This window comes from Marmota monax, unplaced genomic scaffold, assembly GCF_021218885.2.
Source record: "Marmota monax isolate L192 unplaced genomic scaffold, Marmota_monax_Labrador192_F-V1.1 WCK01_AAM20220418_F8-fsc00147, whole genome shotgun sequence".
NCBI classification, from domain to species: domain Eukaryota; kingdom Metazoa; phylum Chordata; class Mammalia; order Rodentia; family Sciuridae; genus Marmota; species Marmota monax.
This window is the reverse complement of record NW_026693552.1, coordinates 1,129,090-1,144,762: the sequence shown is the minus strand read 5'-3', so window position 1 is coordinate 1,144,762 and position 15,673 is coordinate 1,129,090. Positions and strand designations below refer to the sequence as shown.

Genomic DNA, 15,673 nt, shown 5'->3' with positions numbered 1-15,673 from the left:
TCGCCATGCACAAAAGTGAATTCAAAATGGATCAAGGAGCTTGATATCAAATCAGAGACGGGCCGTCTGATAGAAGAAAAAGTTGGCTACGATCTACAGTCAGTGGGGTCGGGCTCCAAATTCCTCAATAGGACACCCATAGCACAAAAGTTAATAACTAGAATCAACAAATGGGACTTACTCAAACTAAAAAGTTTTTTCTCAGCAAAAGAAACAATAAGAGAGGTAAATAGGTAGCCTACACCCTGGGAACAAATCTTTACTCCTCACACTTCAGATAGAGCCCTAATATCCAGAGTATACAAAGAACTCAAAAAATTAGACAATAAGAGAACAAACAACCCAATCAACAAATGGGCCAAGGACCTGAACAGACACTTCTCAGAGGAGGACATACAGTCAATCAACAAGTACATGAAAAAATGCGCAACATCTCTAGCTGTCAGAGAAATGCAAATCAAAACCACCCTAAGATACCATCTCACTCCAGTAAGATTGGCAGCCATTAGGACGTCAAACAACAACAAGTGCTGGCGAGGATGTGGGGAAAAGGGTACACTTGTACATTGCTGGTGGGACTGCAGATTGGTGCAGCCAATTTGGAAAGCAGTATGGAGATTTCTTGGAAAGCTGGGAATGGAGCCACCATTTGACCCAGCTATTCCCCTTCTTGGTCTATTCCCTAAAGTCCTAAAAAGAGCATGCTACAGGGACACTGCTACATCGATGTTCATAGCAGCACAGTTCACAATAGCAAGACTGTGGAACCAACCTAGATGCCCTTCAATAGACGAATGGATTAAAAAAATGTGGCATTTATACACAATGGAGTGTTACTCTGCATTAAAAAATGACAAAATCATAGAATTTACAGGGAAATGGATGGCATTAGAGCAGATTATGCTAAGTGAAGCTAGCCAATCCCTAAAAAACAAATGCCAAATGTCTTCTTTGATATAAGGAGAGTAACTAAGAACAGAGTAGGGAAGAAGAGCATGAGAAGAAGATTAACATTTAACAGGGATGAGAGGTGGGAGGGAAAGGGAGATAGAAGGGAAATTGCATGGTAATGGAAGGAGACCCTCAGGGTTATACAGTGGAGGGGGTAGAGAGAGAGGAGGGGAGGGGAGGGGAGAGGTGGGGAGGGGGGAGGGTGGAGGATGGGAAAGGCAGCGGAGCACAACAGACACTAGTATGGCAATATGTAAATCAATGGATGTGTAACTGATGTGATTCTGCAATCTGTGTATGGGGTGAAGGTGGGAGTTCATAACCCACTTGAATCAAAGTGTGGAATATGATATGTCAAGAAATTTGTAATGTTTTGAACAACCCACAATAAAAAATTAAAAAAAATAATTTAATGTATATGTAAAAAAGAAAAGAAATTAATAGAAAGCAAATGAATGTTACAAAGTCACTGAAATACAGTTCTATTTTAGTCCAGGGATACAATTTTATAAACAGAAATTTGTTTTATAGATGAATGTCACTTTAGAAACATTAATTCCTTAATGCTTTCATTCTTATATGCATTTTCTCCACTTTGTCTGTGAACATAAATAGTTCCTGCACTTTTTCTTTCTAATTGTAATAGACATCTTAAATGAGAATATCTTGAGTTTTTTTGGTCAACATCATATATTTCAGTAGCATTATAATCTCTGGGGATATTTGGTAATGTCACTGTGATCATTATCAAAACATACAAGATGATGGCCACACAGGAGAATCATGTAAAACATATTTTTCCCCTTTCAGAATTTCCTACTCTGAGAAGTTTGTCATAAGACATGAAGACTCATCATCAATGATTACTTTTAATCATCAGCGGCAGAAGGATTATACAAGCTTATTTGAGTATAGCACTTGGTGAAACACAAACTATCAACACAGTTTAGATGATATTTGTTCACTAATGTGGTCTATAGAGCATTATGATCTCTTTTAGCCCTCAAAAGGTACTTTCCCCTTTACACATGCAAAAATTTAAGCTTAGAGAAGGGGTTTTGCCTAAGATACTCAGATGGTAAGTTGCAGAGCCCAGTGTCGAGATATTTTGTCCATATCTCATGTGCAGCACATTGGGAGTTGCAGAATAAATATGAGGCATATTTCCTGCCTTGAAGGAACTTGCAGTTTAGTTGGGAAAATGATGGATGTTGTAAAAACAACTTCTGTACATAGTAGCTGGAGTACAGTCCTAGGGTTAGATAGATTCGCAGTTCATAAAAACTTGCTTCTGTGAGTTGATTAAAAATATATGTAAAGTGTAAAACAGGAAATCTTCTCATAGTTGCTCTCATAGACATCTGTCACATAAGAGCTAAGACAATTTGAGATAGAAAATGTCTTTCAGTCCAGACCTGCCTCCATACAAACCTGTAACATCCACATTATGTCTCTCCACAAGCCATGTGGCACAGAGCATTGGCGAAGCCAATTTCTCAAGGTTGTGCCCTTGAGAAATTCATCCAGTTTTGCCTCCACACTAGGCATCTGAAAGGACCAATAGGATGATGCGTGGAGGACACATTGATGGAAAATTCTGCTCCAAGTGGCCCTGGGCTCTGTCCTATGTAAAACCACTAGAATGTGGTTAATGTTCAGCTGGGCTGTTAACTAGAGCACAAAGGTATGGGCAGGGTTTGCAATCTGTTAATGTTTTCTTAAAATCTTGTTCAGTAAGAGGTAAAGCCATCATTAATGGAAGCAATATAAATTAGGTGCTGCAATTAGCCTAATTTAAATGTGTACCTTTTAAAAGGTTATCTTTTATTTCTTTTTTTCCCAGTAACATAATTATGTGCTTTGGATAATCATAGCCAAGGGGAGAAATTTGAGAACTGCAAAAGTACTCTTGCTTAGTCAAACAGAAATGTATGAGCTCCAAATAAATCACCATGTAATTAATTAGAGCAGTGTTGGGGTAGGTAAGGTCATTTGGTGGGAAAAGAGATAGAATCTATTAAAAGTAATTTTTGGTGTCCTGTTCTTTCTGGAGATTGTGTACATAAATCACATTCACAGAGTTTGGCTCATAGCGGGCATTTCAAAACATGCTAACTATTAAGAAATTAGTATTTGTAATAATCAGAGAACAGTAAGTTCTTTACTGTTGATCTGCTAAGATTCTCCACTCCAAGAGCCCTTTATCCTTCCTCCACTCTGTCTCATCCTGTGCTGATGCTAACTTCTCCCACTCCTTGAATGACTTATCTTTCTCCAGTAACTAGCACAGCATCAAGGGTACTTAACAAATGTTCCTTAAAGTAATGCAATATTACATTTTTTTCTCTGTTCATTAAATTTCATATTGACCATCTGATTTTGCTAATGAAATCACAGTTGAAATTGAATCTGCTTAGGGAAGCTGAGGGAATTGTCAGCAGTGGAAGGAATCAGTAGTATCAGTGCTAGGGGGGGTACCACATGGTTTCCTATCTATCATCTCTCTCTCTCTCAGATTTACTATCTTATGTCAGCCAATCATTTATCTACTTATCAATCTATCATTCATTTTTTTTTTAATTCTTAAGACCTTTACTGAAGAGTTCCTTCTGGCATGGGAGGCACATGGCTGTAGCCAGGCCTTGTTCCCAACCACATAACGCCTCAGCTCGGTGTGACACTGTTCATGACCTTGGCGTGACACCATCTATGGTCAGCAGAACAGGAAGGCAGCTCCAGCAGCTACTTCTCCTGAGGCACATAGCTGAGCAGCTTCTCATTCAGGTCCACGTGTGCCAGCAGCATATGGTGACAGCAGTAGAGCTTCAGGCCCAGAGCATCCAGGGCGTCCCCTTAGTGTACTGGGTCTGCAGCATCCCCAGGGTGGCCTCACACTCGTTGTCCACCATCTTGCCCAGGTGAAGCAGCAGTGCACCGGGATGACCTTGGTGGCGGCGGTGAGCGGCTAGGCCACATTTACCATATTTCAAGCATGTCTATCAATGAATCATCTCTATTTTTTTCACAACCACTTAACCCCTGCAGAAGTTTCGTTCTCAGTACCACCACTGTTCACAATGATGGTTTTCCAACATGTGATTTTTGAACAGAATATTTTAACAAGTTCAAAGTACAAGTGTACAGTACAGTTTTCTCTTTGTCTTTGAAGATTTGAGAAAATACCAGTGATTTAAATTTTTAAGTCATAGAAAAAACACTGAATTTGTTTAGAATCTTTCTAAAAATTTTTTTTTTTATCAGAAAACTAGGAATCTTTCAGGACTTCTGCTCCTTGTCTACCCACTGCCCCTTAATCCATTCAGTAATTAAACTTCATAAATTCTTCCCTCTTAATAATTGTGTTACCCTCCCCACTCCCCCACCCCCACATTTTTCCTAGGCCCACAGTCAATGCCTTAGTAGCTGCAACATTACTCCCTTCTTGGATGACCATTGCAGCCTTTGAACTAGTCTCCCTACCTTAACACAGTCTGATTCCCCTTCAGTCTATATTTCAAATTGAAGTCAGGGCCCGTTCTTGAGCACAAGTCTGATCATGACTGCCCTTCTTTAACAACTCAGTGGGTTCCCTATAGCTTGTGAGGTAAAATGGAAAATCCTGTTAGTACACATGTCCCCTCAGACCTCAGTCCCTAGCAGGCCCCCTTCCCCTTCCTCTTGGGATGAGTTAAGCTATTTGCTGACTCTTGCCTAGACATTTTATGTAGTCTTCAGTAAAGGTCTCACCCCTGTTCTCACCTCTTCTTCCCCCCACAGATTTGGTTCATTTTTTCAAGGCTCAATTAAAATCTGATCTCCTTTAAAAATTTTCTCTGGGTCTGTCTGGGTGATAGAGATGATATTTCTTCATAGTGCATTCTCAAGGCTTGAACATAATAGACACTCAATACCTTGTTGGTGCCCAAAGGATATAGAAAAGAGAGGCGTTAAATGCCTTTTAAAAACAATTCTAGCACTTTAATTTAATTAAGCATTCCCACATAGCTGCAGACTCCCAAGTAAGTACAAGACAAACTGGGCATAAAGTGTAAGTACCAGGGGCATGTGCACTGGCCTCTGTGGGAGTGGTCTATTGACGTTGTGATAAGATTGTGTTTATTACAACAGGCAGTGAATAGCATTCACTGGTGAAAGCAGATTTTAAATCTGATTTTTATTCATTCTAGTTTAGAAGCAAGGTGAATATGAAAACAAAGAGAATGCTGTATCTTCTTTGAAGGCCCCCCACGTATATAATTTTCTATTTTAAATTGATTTCATTGAATGTGAGTTATAAAAAATGATTCAGCAAATCTCTTGTACTCCTCCCATTCAGCTTAACTAAACGAATACTGCCATCCTCTGAAATCCCATGCATCTCACCCTAAGTCTCCCCTCTAACCTGCTCTCAGAGGAATCATTATATTGAATTTTCATCGTTCTCCTATAGTCCTTTGTAGTTCGACATCTGGTGATTTTTCATGTTTTTGCATTTTTTTGTAGAAGAAATAAAATAAATGTTTTCTACTTTTAGATTTTTTTTACTCAACATAGTATTCCTGTGATATCATAATGTTTCATGTGGCTGAAATTCAATAATTTCACCTCAATAGCATAGCATAGTAACCAAAGTTAAAAAAATTCATACTATGGTTGATATGCCTCTATTTTTTTGTTCTGAGTTTTTGTTTTGTAAATGATTCTGTGAACATTCTAATAAATACATTTATGGTATAGGAGTAGAGATCCTTATTTTCCATATGTCTGATACAAATATCTGATGCAAATTTATAGAAAATAACATCATTCTGGAATAAGCAATCATGTCCCACAACATCATAGTTACATGATAATAACCCATAGTTGTATATAACTTTGTGGTTAGAATTGAATCCACCATCATAAAGTGGAACAGTTTTCACCCATTTCTACCTGCCATTATAGGTACTGCACACGTTGCACACATGTGTTTAAAGCAACTATTCTGTTCAACCACATATTATAATTCATTCATGTCTCTGTCTCCCCAACTAGACTGGAATTTGAGGAATAAGTTTAGTAACTTTCTTTCTTTGACATCCTTTGGGTTCTAATGGCCAGTTCATAAGAGGCGTTTAATAAATATATTTGAATGAGCAATTAGTAGGTACTCCATAAAGATTGAATGGTATTAGCATAAACAGCTGATTATGTTATGTTGATCTACTCTTTTTACAATTGTTATACACACATGCACACATGCACACAAACACTTGTTCTTTTAGAAGATGAACTAATGAAGAAAGAGTAGGATCTCTATTTACAACATTGAAAATAGCGTGTACTTTAGCAATATATATATGTGTGTGTGTATATATATATGCGTGTGTGTGTATATATATATGCGTGTGTGTATATATATATATATATATATATATATATATATATATATATATTTTTTTTTTTTTTTTTGGTGGGGGGTACTGGGAATTGAACTTAGGGGCACTCGACCACTGAGCAACATCCCCAGCCATATTTTAAATTTTATTTTGAGACAGAGTCTTACTGAGTTGCTTAGTGCCTCCCTGTTGCTGAGGCTGACTTTGAACTCATGATCCTCCTGCCTCAGCCTTCCGAGCTCTGAGATTACAAGTATGCGCCACCACGCCTGGCCCTTAGTAATTTTTTTCCTGACAGAAAACTTGAGAATACAAATACAATGTAACTTTACTTAATGATAACTCCAGAGACTGGAAGTTATACAAATATACAAATATTCAGATATCTTGCCTATATCATTCTTCCACACGAAGGTTTTCCACTTTTCTCTAGATTCATCACTTCTCCTTATTCATCCTAACCTTTGTTCCCTTATCAAACACAATTTAACACACAAAAATATTTTAAACACATTTTTTGAAGTCTCTCAGGTCTTTGCCTTTCTCTCTCCTCCTCCTCCTTCCCCTTCTTCTTCTTTTTTGAATTCCCTCCTTTAAGGAGCACTATATAATTTATTCAGGAGAATGATAAATCTAAGATTCTATAGGTTTAATAATTAGATACTAAATTAATATTTTGCACAAACTTGCTAAGTGTGTGTGAGTGGGGAGGAGTCAAAGGATAGAATAGAGAGCCTTATTCTTAAATAGACTAGGAAGGAAAATAGGAAATCTAAGCCAGTCTTTGGAAGTATGAGAAATGATATAAATGGACAAGGAAATGGTGAAGGGGTGAAAGTTATATATGAGGAAGAAGAAAGAGTAAGGAAGCATCTCAGATCTTTCTTCATCTTAACAGATGAAGCCAAGTCCTGAAAAGCCCTCACACTGGATTATTTTGACAAACTCCAGAGCTGCTCAAGGCCACTCAAGGCAACACATCTCATTATGGGTGCTCAGATCATTTGCATCTGAATTATCTGGGTTGTTCCTTTAAACCTGAATTCCTGGGGCAAGGGTCCAAAAATCTGTGATTTCAACAAGCACTTCTGGTAACTCTCGTAGGCTTTCAATTCTGAGGACTCATTTTCTTACAAGAGTAATAAATCCAGTGGGTGGCAGAGGGGAACACATTCTGGCTGAATGTGAGACTAAACACATTCTGGAGAGATTTTGTATATTTTAAAAACATATATTTTGCATAATTTAAGCATGCAAATTTGGAACAGATGTATGATAATCTGTATTAATGTATCACAGTTTAACAGATCCACCCTGATCTCTCATCATCTCTCTCTCTCTCTTTCTTACTATGAAATTTCCCAACTTCATCATGCTTCCCAATCTTCCATCTATCCGACCCCCCCTTGGAATCTGATGCTACCTTTACTTTAACAGGGAGAATTGAGGATCCCAGGGACATACAACCTCAATTTCCTTTCTCTGTGCTGTGATAATCAATGGTATCTAAATTCCTTTTCTTCCAGTCCTCAGAAGAGCTGCTGTCCTGTCCCCACCTGAGGCCAGTCTGCTCCTCTGTGCTCTGAGCTTCTCATTTCTACCACTTCTGTGGCAAGTTTCCATAATTCCCTCTCTTGGCTTTTCTCCTGACCCTATAGGCATTCTCATGTTCTTCTCATATACTCTATCTTAGAAAAAGGAAAGGGAAAGAAAATCTTATCTCTATCTGTCATTCCCATCCCCATCTAGTTATCACACCACATTTTATTTTTTTACTATCAAGTTTCTCAGAAAAAGGGCTTTAGTGGCTGTGGCCCTTCCACACCTACTATTTGCCCCCCTATGGCTTGACTCATCTTCTGCCATCATCAGTCGTCCTACCCCAAGCCTTGCTCCAAGCCCAAGCTGTTCTTGCTAAGATCACCAACCACCTTCTGAGTACAAAATCTAGTGGGTTCTTTCAGTTGAGGCTTTGCTCAACCTCTTTGTAGCAGACACTGTTGGCTGTCCCTCACTCGGACCTTTTCCCCCCCTTTGATTTCGAGGGCACTGCTCTCCTCTTGCTTCCTTAGCCCTTCTTTTATGACCCCTGTTCTTTCTTATTAATTTTCTCTTCCACATCAGTGCTCTCCAGGGTTCACCCTTTGACTTCTTCCTATATTCACTATTTAGTTTAATACTTACTATGTGTCCATTGTAAAGATTTTAAATTTGACTCTGAGCAGTATGGGGATCTGTTGGAGGTTGCTGAGAGGAATGAAATGGACTGACTTCATTTTAAAAGACTTGCTCAGGTGCTGCATGGAAAGTCAGCTATAGGAGACCAAAAAATGCAACAGGGACATTCAGCTGGAGGCTACTAGGAAAGTCCAGATGAGAGGCAGTAGTGGCTTGGATCAGGGTGGTTGCCCTGAAGTTGTTAAGAAATGTTCAGATTTTGGATACATTTTGCATGTGTGCCTTCCCTCAAGACTATAGGTTCTTTGAGAGTGGGGTACTGCTCAGAATGCAATAGTAACTTCAGGCATATTTGTTAAATAAATGAATGCGTGAATGGGTAAATGAATTTGATAGGTAAGACTATAAAATTGGCTTCATAAAATCATAAATTTGTAAAAAAAAAATCCTATGTTCTGGAGATTTGTGGAAATGACTAATGCTCTGTGTCATGGTAGTAAATACAGAAATGAAAGGAACATAAAGTATCAAGTATTCAATCTTGTTTTCCACAGGCACATATACCAGATGTCCTAGTACCTCCACCACCCTCCTCTTTCTGCTTTAAGAAGGGAGGGGACAGGACAATCCAATCCACAGGAAATTTTCCATGACATTAAAGTGTATCATGAAAGCTGCTATACAGCTGGTGAGATGAATGAAAAATAACCTTGGTGATTTATTAGAAACTGTCACTTGCTTCTACACAGAAGAAACTCTGTACAGGTGTTCACTGAAAATGGTGCAGCCTGGTGGGATCCCTTAGGCTTCTGAAAACAGGATCTCTCATTTCATCTTGGCTTTCCTGACACTGCCTAACACAGGCTGCATATATAGTAGATGCTTGCTAAACAAATGAGGAAAGAAATAATCTGACCAATTTTCTTAGAGGCATCAGGCAGGGTATTGCCGGTTGTCCTCATCCCTGGGTCTTGGTACCTGGCAATAGAAATGCTGCCAGAAGTGCTTTCACTGCAGATACACTGAGCAACCAATAAGAATGAGAAGATGACGTCTGCAGATGCCATTAGGCATTAGAAGGAAAGTGAATCAAAAACAGCCCTTGGCTCCTCTCTGGCCTCTGAGGGTATTTGAGAAATGAGGCTTCTTGTGAGGGCAGAAACAGCATATTTCTGAATCATGTTTCTGTTGCTTTGCTAAGTCATGTTAATTGTGGCTGCAAGAATGTAGCCTGGGACAGAGGGGTGGAAGTAATTGAAGCTTTCATCTGTGTTCCCCCAAGAGCCTGTGAGTTTTCTGTCCTTAACTCAGCTGTTTTTTCTTTTCACCAAAGTCTTTCTCTCACCCAATTACTCTTTTTTGTTTCTTCTTAAAATCTGTTCTTATTCATTTATTTGACAGATATTCATTGAATACCTACTCTGTGCCAGGCCCTGTTTCAGACTCAGAGACACAAGTTTCCTGCCATTCCTGATCTTATGGAATTGCAATCTAGTTCTGCAAGACAGATGATTAAAAAAAATAATAAAGAGTGTGCTGGCCAGGGATAAGAACTGTGAGGTGCAGCAGGTAAGGGCAGAGGGCTTGGTGCAGTCAGGGCAATTTCAGACTGGGTGGTCAGAAAAGGCCTTTCGGTGGAGGGAACATTTCCTTCATTTTATCCCATTTTTCACTTTCGTTCACATGATTGCCATGCTGTCTAGACAGGGTGAGTGTAATGTTGACAGCTATTGTGGTGAGCTTGGTCTTGCTGTATCATTTTCTATTTTCCTTATCCTTCTAAGGCTGCTATGTATTCCATGTGATTCTACTGAAAAGCCATTCTCTTCTCAAGCCTACACTACTTTGTGAAGGTGGAGAGAGATAAAGAGCAATAACAAGGATTTCAGCCACTGCGTCTACATACACACTCCAGTTTACTATGAAGATTAAATGAGTTAATGCTTTAGAATATTTTATGCCATACATGAGACATAGTAAATTCTGAATATAAACTTTAGCTATTCTATTATTATGATTAATAGTTATAGAAACTTGTAAAGATATTGCTGGATAGTTCACGCTTTGAAATCCTCCCATTGGTCCTCATATTCTCCATGGTTTACTGGATGTGGAGCCATGGCAGTTGCTGTGGTGATCCACAGGGGCACTTGGGAAGGCAGGGTTCCCCTTCTTATTTTGCTTACAAGACAGAGCTCACTCACTGCCCATACAAGACAACTGCTGAGGAACAGTTCTGTTTACAAAGTGGACTAACAGGAAGCATGAGATCATGCATCCAAATTGAAACACAAACTCCTTAGGGAAGAATGATTCAAATGTCAATCCTAACCCATTGCATTTCTAAATCATAGTTCTACGTAGAGAGGGGCACAAAATCTGGGAAGCACAGAAGGGAATCTATTCTTTACCACTTTGAAAATGGGGAGAGAGCTTATCTGCTAGAGATGGCAGAGTGCTAAGGGAAATTTTTATTTGATTAAAAGAGGCTCTTGCCTACTATATAGCTCATTTCTTTTTGTTTTGACTTCTGTGATTTCACTTGTGATCATTTGTCATAGTCAGAAGAGAATAAGGTACACATTTAAAATTCAAATCTCTCAATCTTAAATGGTGATGGTGATCTAGAGTTTTCACCTTATGTATAAGAAATGGTATATGGCAAACTCACCATGCAGAGTGATTATTCAAGTCTATCTTCAAATAGACCCACTCCAGAAATTCTTTGGCCAATTAATTTCTGAAGCTAGGGTCATGATTTCCAATTTTCTGGTGGATTGAAAATGTGGCTTTTATCATTTGTGGTTAGAACAAATGGGAATGGGAGGAGGGTCTAGATAGCAGGTCAACTAAACACTAAAGCAAACATTCTGCTGCCTTTCGACAAATTTATTGGAATAAAAACTCTACAGTACTTTTTTTTAACAAAATAAGAAAGTGAATTTTTCCTTTAGTACTGCCATGTAAAGTCTATATTGGAAAAGAATCATCTCAGATCATCTCTATGGTAATATCACCTTTGCAAACATAGACAATAGGCCTAAATATAAACTTGATTCTGACAAGTTTTATCCAACTGAAAGAACAAGCAAAATACTTAGGCATCTTGTCTCATAGTCACAGAGGAAAATGTGAGAAAAGCTGTGTGATACCCTCCATGCTGAAACTAGGGCTAAAGTCCCTGCTTTATACTTCCCTCCTTGCTATTTTTGAAATGGTTTGGTTCTGGTTGAACTCATTAGGAATGTAATGACACCTCTCATTCCTGAATTATAGATTAATATGAATGAACTTTCAGATATGGGATTCTGTCCGCTGAGTGTTTTGGTTAGATTTTCACTGCTGGGACCAAAAGACCTGACAAGAACAATTTTAGATTTTTTTTTTTTTTGGTGGTGCTGGGGATTGAACCAGGGCCTTATGTATACAAGGCAAGCACTCTACCAACTGAGCCATATATATATATATATATATATATATATATACACACACACACACACACACACACACACACACACAATGGAATAATCCTCAGCAATAAAAGAGAATAAAATCATGGCATTTGCAGGTAAATGGATGGAGTTAGAGAAGATAATGCAATCCTAAAAAACCAAATGCCGAATGTTTTCTCTGATATAAGGAGGCTGATTCATAGTGGGGTGGGGAGGGGTAGGGAGGGGGAGCATGGGAGGAATAGACAAAGTCTAGATAGGGCAGAGGGGTGGGAAGAGAAGGGAGGGGGCATGATGGTGGAATGTGATGGATATTATTATCTAAAGTACAAGTATGAAGACACCAATTGGTGTGACTATACTTTGTATACAACCAGAGATGTGAAAAATTGTGCTCTATATGTGTAATAAGAATTGTAATGTATTTGACTGTCATATATAAATAAAAAAATAATTAAAAAAAGAACAATTCTAGAAGAGGAAAAGTTTGTTTGGGGCTCACAGTTTCAGAGGTCTCGGTTCCTAGATGTGACTCTATTTCTCAGAGTCTGGGATGAGGCAAAACACCTGGCACCCAGAGATAGCTCCACTCTTCAGGGACAAAATATACACTCCCAAGGCACACCCGCAATGCTCCACCTCCTCCAGCCACCCTCTACCTGCCTTCAGGTACCATTTAGTTAATCCCTATCAGAGGATTAATTCATTGTTTGGGTTAAGGATCTCATAACCAATCATTTCACCTCTAAATTTCTTGCATTGTTTCTCATGAGTTTTAGAGGGATATCTAATATCTAAACTATAACACAAAGGAATTATAATTCAGATTTATTAATTTCTTCTTCATCCTATGTAAACATTTTAGTTCTAGTAATTTTATTCATGATGATTGAGAAAACATGACACTGTGTAATACATCTTTATTAAAGGATGAACATTCATATGCTCTTAATTTTTATATTTTTAGATTTGTTTTAGTGTGTGTGATACTGAGGATCAAAACCAGGACCCCATGTGTGACTGATAAATGTTTTACCACTAAGCTATATTCACACCCTTCATTAATATACATTTGATCCTGACTTGTGAGGAATTGGTATTTGTCATTTATTTCAAAGTCCATTATGATTGTGAACATGAGCTTTTCTTCATATGTGTTCAGGAGAGGGAAAATTCTCCCAAACTGAGCGATTCCCCTTAGATTTGGATTAGGCCTCAACTATTTGCTTCCAATGTTTAGCATATAATGGAATTACATCTTTTGAAACCACATTCCCAATGTAACTTTAATACCTCTGTGTGTGTGTTTGTGAGTGTGTGTGTTTGTGTGTGTGTGTTTTGAATGAGGATTGGTATCTCAAATGTCTCAAGTGGGTGCAAAAATATGTAGAAAGTATTGCCTCTCATTTTCCATTCTACCTCTGAGTACCTAGCTTTTCCCTTTTGCATCTCAAGAAAGACCTTTTGGGCAGGACCTGAGAATGGGTACAGATGAATGAAATAAGTTGGTTCTTACTGTGGGATTAATGCCTTGGCCTGTGTGGCTGCCCTTAGTCCCTGTACTCCTGTAGCTAATAACCCCACTGGGAAAGGCATGTATCCAAGCCCATCAAACCAGTTCTACACATCCAATTAGCAGAGCGTTTCACAATTTTCTCATACTCATTTAAACGAAAAACCTGGAAGTTTCTCTGTAGTGGCCCCCACTAACAGCATCTGTGTGGACTTCCATGGGGTGTTCACATTCACACAGCCCTTTGCACAGATGGTCTGTGGGATCTTTTTTCCTGAAGCCAATGTTGTCAGACATTTTCTCAAAAAGAAAGTGAGAATATCAACAGAAGTAATTTTTTCATTTTACTTTATTTAAGTTAAATCATATATAGATCCAGAATTTTTTTTTTCCAGATCTGCCTACAGTTACAGTTAGAACTTCAAGGCCGATGGGAAGCAGTCTGTTCTTTTGTCACAAGGCAACTGGACCCCTTCAACAGCGACCACTGAGTAAAGCAAGCATCGGTGGCATTCCTGCAGTAGACCATTCTGAGTTGGACTGAGGTGTTGCAACTGTCTTTAACTTGAACTTAAGGATAATGCTTCCTCAAATACCACAACGATTTCAAAACCAGAAGTTTCTTTCAGGGCTTCACTTCCTCCAAATACCTCTATCTTCATTTGATCTAGGAAAGAAATTGGCTTCTAGTAACTGTTACTCAAACCTCAAATGCACAAAACGTAAGCTGGCTTGACAACAGCAGAGAATGACGAATGTTATCTTTGGCCACCAGATATTAGGTACCAACGCAGGGCAGCAGTGAATTGAGTTTGCAGGGGGGTTAAGGGCGGAATAATGGGAAGTGCTGTAAGGGATGTTTCTGTCTGACTTCAGAAGCTTCAGTCGCACAAACATCCAGGATGTTTGTACATTTGCAGGGAGAACAAGAGAAATTAGAACACTCAAGTCAAAAAAGCACCTACAGTAGGATGACTCACTCTCTCTCTTTAGCTTAAATAAAAGTTTTGAACACAAATGTTAGAATAGCCATTAAGCCCCCAAGTTCCTAGTGAACTGGCTAGTTTGAACACAGGGTCTGAGTCATGTGGTAGCAGTGTGCTTTTGGGCAGTTTATTTAATTTTTGTTCACCTCCATTTTTTCATCTGTAAAATAGGAGTTCTCCTTGTACCTACTTCCTGGGAAGATATTCCTGGGTTATTGTCATGACACACAACTAAACCAGTCAGGGTCACTCCAAGTGAGTTTGGCTGACTAAATAAAGACATAGACACAGAAATCATCTTTTCTTTGGGTTCAGTGACCACTCCTCAGCCACAGCTCCCACAAGTGGGGCAAGGCAGGCAAGAAAGAGGAGAAGCACATCTCAAACCGGGTTGTTTAGGGAGAAGCCATTCAAATGGGGGAAGAGGTTGGGTTACAACAAACAAGTAGGTGTAATCCAACCCCATTGGGTGACACCCACTCCTGGAGCTGCACCTTTTTTATCTGAGTGGAGGTCAGGTCCAATTGTATTGCTGTGGGTAAAATACCTGTTCAGTACCTCTTTACTCAGGACTTAAAGGTGTGTACATAGCTCCTGTCCAGAGCAGCTCCTGACAGGTGTTGGCATTAATTAGATAATATGTACAAAGCCCTTAACAAAATGCCTGGAACCTGGTGACTGTTCAATCAATGCTAAGAGTTATAATAATGATGATGGTGATGAATGTCACTTAGAAAAGTAACTTCCTTAGGGTTTCGGTACATGTACTCCAGGGTGATTCTTAGGAGGTGAAAGATTTGTACACTGAAAACTATGAATTTTTGATAAAAGACATTGAATAATATATAAGTAGATATATTTATAGATAAATAGATATTTATAAATAAATAGATATCCTGTGTTCAAGGATTGAAAGAATTAATATTGTTGAAATGTCCATCTTACCCCAAGTGATGTACAGCTTCCACATAATCCCTATCAAAATTCCAATATCATTTTTCCCTATATTTTTATTGGTGCAATAAAATTATACATAATAGTAGGATTTATTATTATGTGTTCATGTATGCACATGTATAATGATATAATTTGGTCAATATCATTTTCCAGTATTTCACCTTCCAATTCACAGAAGTAGCAAAAACAATCCTAAAATTTGTATGAAACTATAAAAAACCCTGAATTGCCAAAGCAATCCTGAGAAACAAAAGTTAA

General features: G+C 38.6%; 1 pseudogene; it reads right to left on the bottom strand.

The window, feature by feature from the left end:
* Positions 1-3,693: 3,693 nt before the first annotated feature.
* On the bottom strand, positions 3,694-13,769 carry LOC124102376 (DNA-directed RNA polymerases I, II, and III subunit RPABC5-like; annotated as a pseudogene).
* Between the last annotated feature and the right edge of the window lie 1,904 nt (positions 13,770-15,673).